Below are 9,538 nucleotides of genomic sequence, written 5' to 3' on the forward strand. Positions count from 1 at the left end.
GCAATAAACATACGTGTGCATGTGTCTTTATAGCAGCATGATTTATAGTCCTTTGGGTATATACCCAGTAATGGGATGGCTGGGTCAAATGGTATTTCTAGTTCGAGATCCCTGAGGAATCGCCACACTGACTTGCACAATGGTTGAACTAGTTTACAGTCCCACCAACAGTGTAAAAGTGTTCCTATTTCTCCACATCCTCTCCAGCACCTATTGTTTCCTGATTTTTTAATGATGGCCATTCTAACTGGTGTGAGATGGTATCTCACTGTGGTTTTGATTTGCATTTCTCTGATGGCCAGTGATGATGAGCATTTCTTCATGTGTTTTTTGGCTGCATAAATGTCTTCTTTTGAGAAGTGTCTGTTCATGTCCTCTGCCCACTTTTTGATGGGGTTGTTTGTTTTTTTCTTGTAAATTTGTTTGAGTTCATTGTAGATTCTGGATATTAGCCCTTTGTCAGATGAGTAGGTTGCAAAAATTTTCTCCCATTCTGTAGGTTGCCTGTTCACTCTGATGATAGTTTCTTTTGCTGTGCAGAAGCTCTTTAGTTTAATGAGATCCCATTTGTCGATTTTTGCTTTTGTTGCCATTGCTTTTGGTGTTTTAGACATGAAGTCCTTGCCCACGCCTATGTCCTGAATGGTATTGCCTAGGTTTTCTTGTAGGATTTTAATGGTTTTAGGTCTAACATATAAGTCTTTAATCCATCTTGAATTAATTTTTGTATAAGGTGTAAGGAAGGGATCCAGTTTCAGCTTTCTACATATGGCTAGCCAGTTTTCCCAGCACCATTTATTAAATAGGGAATCCTTTCCCCATTTCTTGTTTTTGTCAGGTTTGTCAAAGATCAGATAGTTGTAGCTATGCGGCGTCATTTCTGAGGGCTCTGTTCTGTTCCATTGATCTATGTCTCTGTTGTGGTACCAGTACCATGCTGTTTTGGTTACTGTAGCCTTGTAGTATAGTTTAAAGTCAGGTAGCGTGATGCCTCCAGCTTTGTTCTTTTGGCTTAGGATTGACTTGGCGATGCGGGCTCTTTTTTGGTTCCATATGAACTTTAAAGTAGTTTTTTCCAATTCTGTGAAGAAAGTCATTGGTAGCTTGATGGGGATGGCATTGAATCTATAAATGACCTTGGGCAGTATGGCCATTTTCACGATATTGATTCTTCCAACCCATGAGCATGGAATGTTCTTCCATTTGTTTATATCCTCTTTTATTTCATTGAGCAGTGGTTTGTAGTTCTCCTTGAAGAGGTCCTTCACATCCCTTGTAAGTTGGATTCCTAGGTATTTTATTCTCTTTGAAGCAATTGTGAATGGGAGTTCACTCATGATTTGGCTCTCTGTTTGTCTGTTATTGGTGTACAAGAATGCTTGTGATTTTTGTACATTAATTTTGTATCCTGAGACTTTGCTGAAGTTGCTAATCAGCTTAAGGAGATTTTGGGCTGAGACAATGGGGTTTTCTAGATATACAATCATGTCATCTGCAAACAGGGACAATTTGACTTCCTCTTTTCCTAATTGAATACCCTTTATTTCCTTCTCCTGCCTGATTGCTCTGGCCAGAACTTCCAGCACTATGTTGAATAGGAGCGGTGAGAGAGGGCATCCCTGTCTTGTGCCAGTTTTCAGAGGGAATGCTTCCAGTTTTTGCCCATTCAGTATGATATTGGCTGTGGGTTTGTCATAGATAGCTCTTATTATCTTGAGATACGTCCCATCAATACCTAATTTATTGAGAGTTTTTAGCATGAAGGGTTGTTGAATTTTGTCAAAGGCCTTTTCTGCATCTATTGAGATAATCATGTGGTTTTTGTCTTTGGTTCTGTTTATATGCTGGATTACATTTATTGATTTGCGTATGTTGAACCAGCCTTGCATCCCAGGGATGAAGCCCACTTGATCATGGTGGATAAGCTTTTTGATGTGCTGCTGGATTCGGTTTGCCAGTATTTTATTGAGGATTTTTGCATCAATGTTCATCAAGGATATTGGTCTGAAATTCTCTTTTTTGGTTATGTCTCTGCCAGGTTTTGGTATCAGGACGATGCTGGCTTCATAAAATGTGTTAGGGAGGATTCCCTCTTTTTCTATCGATTGGAATAGTTTCAGAAGGAATGGTACCAGTTCCTCCTTGTACCTCTGGTAGAATTCAGCTGTGAATCCATCAGGTCCTGGACTCTTTTTGGTTGGTAAGCTATTGATTATTGCCACAATTTCAGAACCTGTTATTGGTCCATTCAGAGATTCAACTTCTTCCTGGTTTAGTCTTGGGAGGGTGTATTTGTCAAGGAATTTATCCATTTCTTCTAGATTTTCTAGTTTATTTGCATAGAGGTGTTTGTAGTATTCTCTGATGGTAGATTGTATTTCTGTGGGATCGGTGGTGATATCTCCTTTTTCGTTTTTTATTGCATCTATTTGATTCTTCTCTCTTTTCTTCTTTATTAGTCTTGCTAGCGGTCCATCAATTTTGTTGATCTTTTCAAAAAACCAGCTCCTGGATTCATTAATTTTTTGAAGGGTTTTTTGTGTCTCTATTTCCTTCAGTTCTGCTCTGATTTTAGTTATTTCTAGCCTTCTGCTAGCTTTTGAATGTGTTTGCTCTTGCTTTTCTAGTTCTTTTAATTGTGATGTTAGGGTGTCAATTTTGGATCTTTCCTGCTTTCTCTTGTGGGCATTTAGTGCTATAAATTTCCCTCTACACACTGCTTTGAATGTGTCCCAGAGATTCTGGTATGTTGTGTCTTTGTTCTCGTTGGTTTCAAAGAACATCTTTATTTCTGCCTTCATTTCATTATGTACCCAATAGTCATTCAGGAGCAGGTTGTTCAGTTTCCATGTAGTTGAGCGGTTTTGAGTGAGTTTCTTAATCCTGAGTTCTAGTTTGATTGCACTGTGGTCTGAGAGACAGTTTGTTATAATTTCTGTTGTTTTACATTTGCTGAGGAGAGCTTTACTTCCAACTATGTGGTCAATTTTGGAATAGGTGTGGTGTGGTGCTGAAAAAAATGTATATTCTGTTGACTTGGGGTGGAGAGTTCTGTAGATGTCTATTAGGTCCACTTTATGTAGAGCTGAGTTCAATTCCTGGATATCCTTGTTAACTTTCTGTCTCGTTGATCTGTCTAATGTTGACAGTGGGGTGTTAAAATCTCCCATTATTATTGTGTGGGAGTTTAAGTCCCTTTGTAGGTCACTGAGGACTTGCTTTATGAATCTGGGTGCTCCTGTGTTGGGTGCATATATATTTAGGATAGTTAGCTCTTCTTGTTGAATTGATCCCTTTACCATTATGTAGTGGCCTTCTTTGTCTCTTTTGATCTTTGTTGGTTTAAAGTCTATTTTATCAGAGACTAGGATTGCAACCCCTGCCTTTTTTTGTTTTCCAGTTGCTTGATAGATCTTCCTCCATCCCTTTATTTTGAGTCTATGTGTGTCTCTGCACGTGAGATGGGTTTCCTGAATACAGCACACTGATGGGTCCTGACTCCTTATCCAGTTTGCCAGTCTGTGTCTTTTGATTGGAGCATTTAGCCCATTTACATTTAACGTTAATATTGTTATGTGTGAATCTGATCCTGTCATTATGATGTTAGTTGGTTATTTTGCTCGTTAGTTGCTATTGTTTCTTCCTAGCCTCGATGGTCTTTACAATTTGGCATGTTTTTGCAGTGGCTGGTACCGGTTGTTCCTTTCCATGTTTAGTGCTTCCTTCAGGAGCTCTTTTAGGGCAGGCCTGGTGGTGACAAAATCACTCAGCGTTTGCTTGTCTGTAAAGTATTTTATTTCTCCTTCACTTATGAAGCTTAGTTTGGCGGGATAGCAAATTCTGGGTTGAAAATTCTTTTCTTTAAGAATGTTGAATATCGGCCCCCACTCTCTTCTGGCTTGTAGAGTTTCTGCTGAGAGATCAGCTGTTAGTCTGATGGGCTTCCCTTTGTGGGTAACCCGACCTTTCTCTCTGGCTGCCCTTAACATTTTTTCCTTCATTTCAACTTTGGTGAATCTGACAATTATGTGTCTTGGAGTTGCCCTTCTCGAGGAGTATCTTTGTGGCGTTCTCTGTATTTCCTGAATCTGAATGCTGGCCTGCCTTGCTAGATTGGGGAAGTTCTCCTGGATAATATCTTGCAGAGTGTTTTCCAACTTGGTTCCATTCTCCCCATCATTTTCAGGTACACCAATCAGACGTAGGTTTGGTCTTTTCACATAGTCCCAAATTTCTCGGAGGCTTTGTTCATTTCTTTTTATTCTTTTTTCTCTAAACTTCCCTTCTCTCTTCATTTCATTCATTTCATCTTCCATCAGTGATACCCTTTCTTCCAGTTGATCGCATCTGCTACTGAGGCTTCTGCAATCTTCGCGTAGTTCTCGAAACTTGGCTTTCAGCTCCATCAGCTCCTTTAAGCCCTTCTCTCCATTGGTTATTCTAGTTATCCATTCTTCTAATATTTTTTCAAAGTTTTTAACTTCTTTGCTATTGTTTTGAATTTCCTCTCGTAGCTCAGAGTAGTTTGATCGTCTGAAGCCTTCTTCTCTCAACTCATCAAAGTCATCCTCCATCCAGCTTTGTTCCGTTGCTGGTGAGGAACTGCATTCCTTTGGAGGAGGAGAGGTGCTCTGTTTTTTAGAGTTTCCAGTTTTTTTGTTCTGTTTTTTCCCCATCTTTGTGGTTTTATCTACTTTTGGTCTTTGATGATGGTGATGTACAGATGGGTTTTTGGTGTGGATGTCCTTTCTGTTTGTTAGTTTTCCTTCTACCAGACAGGACCCTCAGCTGCAGGTCTGTTGGAGTTTACTAGAGGTCCACTCCAGACCCTGTTTGGCTGGGTGTCAGCAGCGGTGGCTGCAGAACAGCGGATTTTCGTGAGACCACAAATTCAGCTGTCTGATAGTTCGTCTGAAAGTTTTGTCTCAGAGGAGTACCCGGTTGAATGAGGTGTCAGTCTGTCCCTACTGGGGGGGTGCCTCCCAGTTAGGCTGCTCAGGGGTGAGGGACCCACTTTAGGAGGCAGTCTGTCCGTTCTCAGATCTCCAGCTGCGTGCTGGGAGAACCACTACTCTCTTCAAAGCTGTCAGTCAGACAGGGACCTTTAAGTCTGTGGAGGTTCTTGCTGAGTTTTTGTTTGTCTGTGCCCTGCCCCCAGAGGTGGAGCCTATAGAGGCAGGCAGGCCTCCTTGAGCTGTGGTGGGCTCCACCCAGTTCGAGCTTCCTGGCTGCTTTGTTTACCTAAGCAAGCCTGGGCAATGGCGGGCGCCCCTCCCCCAGCCTCGCTGCCGCCTTGCAGCTTGATCTCAGACTGCTGTGCTAGCAATCAGCGAGACTCCGTGGGCACAGGACCCTCCGAGCCAGGTGTGGGACACAATCTCCTAGTGTGCCGTTTTCCAGGCCCGTTGGAAAAGCGCAGTATTGGGGTGGGACTGACCCGATATTCCAGGTGCCGTCTGTTTCCCCTTTCTTTGACTAGGAAAGGGAACTCCCTGACCCCTTGCGCTTCCCGAGTGAGGTAATGCCTCGCCCTGCTTCGGCTCGCGCACAGTGCACTTCACCAACTGTCCTGCACCCACTGTTAGGCACTCCCTAGTGAGATGAAACCGGTACCTCAAGCAGAAATGCAGAAATCATCCGTCTTCTGTGTCGCTGGGGCTGGGAGCTGGAGACCGGAGCTGTTCCTATTCGGCCATCTTCTGTACTTTCTTTTATCACTATCCACACCGGCTATTTTTAAAATTATTATTATTTTTTGTAGAGACGGGGTTTCACCATGTTGGCCAGGCTGGTCTCGAACTCCTGACCTCAAGTGATCCTCCTGCCTCGGCCTCCCAAAGTGCTGAGATTGCAGGCATGAGCCACCGTGCCTGGCCGAGGGTGCCTATTACTTTAAACCCTCACCAAGAGAGTAGCATCAATTTTTTTTTCTAATATAAGTAAAAACTGGTGTCATTGTTTTACTTTGCATTTATTTTCTCATAAGTTAGGTTGAGTATCTTTTAAAGTTTTAGGCTCATTTGAATTTTCTATTCTGTTAACTATAGCTTTTATAAAACTTTCAATTATCTTTTCTATTGTTTTATGATAATTATTTCTATAATAGGGAGATTAGTTCCTTGACTACAATGTGCCTCCTCATTTGCCATTTGTCTTTTGACTTTGGTATTGTAGCTTTTGTTATGTAAATATTTTTAATTTTTATATGATAAAATATATCAATTTTTTTTTTCACTTAGAGCTAAGAAAGTCTTCCCCATTTCAGGATTATTTTAAAATTATCTCATTGTTTCTTTTAATACTTTGTGATTTTATTGCTTGCATTTAAGACTTTACAGTATCTGGAATTTGGGCCAGGCACTGGTGGGTCACACCCATAATCCCAGCACTTTGAGAGGCCGGGGCAGGCACATCACTTGAGGCCAGGAGTTCAAGACCAGCCTGGCCAACATGATGAAAACCTGTCTGTACTAAAAATACAAAAATCAGCTGGGCATGCTATTGCATACGTGTAATCCCAGCTACTCAGGAAGCTGAGGCAGGAGAATTACTTGAACCCGGGAGGCGGATGTTGCAGTAAGCCAGGATGGCTTCCAGCCTGGGCGAGAGAGGAAGACTCTGTCTCCAAAAACAAACAAACAAAAATGTATCTGGAATTTATCCTAATATAATACATGAATAGTATCTAATTTATTTTTTTCTAGGTGGCTACCCATTTGTCCCACCACCATTTATTAAATAATCCATCTTTTTCTCAGGAATTTAAATCCTACCTTTAATATATAGTAAATGTCAATTTGTATTGGGGTCTGTTTTTTTGTATTGATTTGTCTATTCATGTGCCAATATATCATACTGTTTTAACTTTACAGCTTTATGTTTTAATATCTGAAATGGCTTATCACTCTTATTTTCAGAAACTCCCTTGCTTTTTTTGTTGTTTTGTTGTTGTTGTTGTTGTTGTTGTTGTTGTTGTTGTTTTGAAATGGAGTTTTTGCTCTGTCACCCAGGCTGGAGTGCAGTGGCTCACTGCAACCTTTGCCTTATGGACTCAAGCGATTCTCCTGCCTCAGCCTCCTGAGTAGCTGGGACTACAGGTGCACGCCACCATGCCTGGCTAATTTTTATGTTTTTAGTAGAGATGGGATTTCACCATGTTGACCAGGCTGGTTACTGTTTGTTTACTTTTTAATATGAACTTTAGAATCTGTTTGCCAAGTTCCAACAAAACCTGGTTGGTATTTTTATTGGGATTGTATTAAATTAATAGATGAATTTAGAAAGAATTAACATCTACGTGATGTTTTGTCTTCCTGAAAATGTGATGTACCCTCCCATTTGTTTACATTTTTTTTGTTTCTCTCAGTAGTGTGTTTAAAGTTTTCTTCATATAAATCATGCCCATTTCCTGTTAGGTTTGTTCTTAGATTGTTTATCTTTTTTTATTGCTACTATAAAGATAGAGTTTTTTTTTTCATTATGTTTACTCATCTACTGTTTTTTTTTTTTTAAGAGATGGGGGTCTTACTATGTTGCCCAGGCTGAGCTCATCCTCCCACCTGGGCTTCCCAAAATGCTGACTGACTGTTTTCAGTATTCTTTTTCTTTTTCAGACAGGGTCTTGCTCTGTCACCCAGGCTGGAGGGCAGTGGCGCGGTCTTGGCTCACTGCAACCTCCACCTCCCGGATTCAAGGGATTCTCCTGCCTCAGCCTCCTGAGTAGCTGGGCCGACAGGCACCTGCCATCATGTCTGGCTAATTTTTGTATTTTAGTAGAGACGGGGTTTCACCGTGTTGGCCAGGCTGGTCTCGAGCTCCTGACCTCAGGTGATCCGCCCACCTCGGCCTCCCAAAGTGCTGAGATTACAGGCATGAGCCACCGTGCCTGGCCCCAGTATTCTTATTTTTACAGATGAGTAGACTGACACTGAGAGAGGTGACTCACTCAAAATCTCACCATGAGTTATGGCAGAGATGGAACTTGACCCTAGGTCTTCTGATTATACCCTCTACGCCAACTTGGAGATAGAAACTGTCCTCTCTTTAACATACACTTTGGTGACAAATACCTATGATGGCTCTCACATGTTTGTTCCTTCTCAGAGCTTAAAGGAACCTCAAAATATGATCTAGCCCATTCTCGTTTTAGTCATGAGGAGAATGGCACACTATTAACAAGGAGCAGACTGAAATTCACAGGTGCAAGGGGGAAAAATAGATTTCTATTTGCTTCTGTCATCTTTGACCAATTCCTTTTTCATGAGAGCAGCTTCGAAATGTGAGGGAAGCTTCTCTCCATTGGAGCTGGAAATCATAACTTGCAGCCTGGATTTATACTTTAATTGGTAATGCTATTTTATTCACTCTCTGCTGTATTTTTTCATGAAACTGAAATTACCAGGACGGTTTCTATTTTACATACTTGTTTAAAATAATGCATTTTGCCCTGCTACTATAAAACGCACAACAGAAAGTTGTTGGTTTTTTTTTCTTTTTTGATTTCAGCACATTTCATTTTATTTTAAAGTAATTCTAGTTTCTGCTGACTACCGTCTTCTATTTTTTCAAGGAATCCAAGAACGGAAAGGTGGCCAGTTATTACTCTCAGGGACCTGCAGAGGGAGCTCAGCGGTTTGTTTGTTTATTTTTTTCTCCAATGCCTGTGGGTCCGTTGGTTAATGCGGGAGAGCTTAGAACTATGTCATCATCAGCTTGCGGCTTATCAACTATGTATTTTTGAGGACTCAAGGTAATTGTTCCTTTCCCTACAGCTTCACTATATAATGGATTACCACTCTGGGACCAGGATCAGTGCATAGGTAGTTTTAGTCAAGTGTATTCTGCAGTGCTTCTGAAAACCTCTGGAAAATCTCCCTTCTAGGGATGGACCACAATACATCTTCTGGCTTGGGTGCTGGGGAAATGTGGTATTAGACCAGGGAGCCCCAGAAACAAAGAAGCTTCCTACTGGGCCTGGGGATGATCATCCTTTCTTTCTTTTCTTTCTTTCTTTCTCTTTCTTTCTTTCTTTCTTTTCTTTCTTTCCTTTCTTTTTTCTTTCCTTTCTCTTTCTTTCTTTCTCTTCCTTCCTTCCTTCCCTTCCTCCCTCCCTCCCTCCCTTCCTTCCTTCTTCCTTCCTTCCCTCCTCCTCCTTCTTCTTCCTCTTCCTCTTCCTCTTCTCCTTCTCCTTCTTTCTTCTTCTTCTTCTCCTTCTTCTTCCTTCTTTCTTCTTCTTTTTTTTTTTTTTTTGAGATGGAGTCTTGCTCTGTCACCCAGGCTGGAGTGCAGTGGCATGATCTTGACTCACTGCGACCTCTGCCTCCTGGATTCAAGTGATTCTCCTATCTCAGCCTCCCAAGTAGCTGGGACTACAGGTGCCCACCACCACACTGGGTAATTTCTGTACTTTTAGTAGAGATGAGGTTTCACCATGTTAGACAGGCTGGTCCCGAACTCCTGACCTCAGGCGATCCACCTGCCTTGGCTTCCCAAAGTGCTGGGATTATAGGCGTGAAACACCACGCCCAGTCTTCTTCTT

This window comes from Hylobates moloch, unplaced genomic scaffold (genome assembly GCF_009828535.3).
Source record: "Hylobates moloch isolate HMO894 unplaced genomic scaffold, HMol_V3 SCAFFOLD_3, whole genome shotgun sequence".
Lineage (NCBI taxonomy): Eukaryota > Metazoa > Chordata > Mammalia > Primates > Hylobatidae > Hylobates > Hylobates moloch.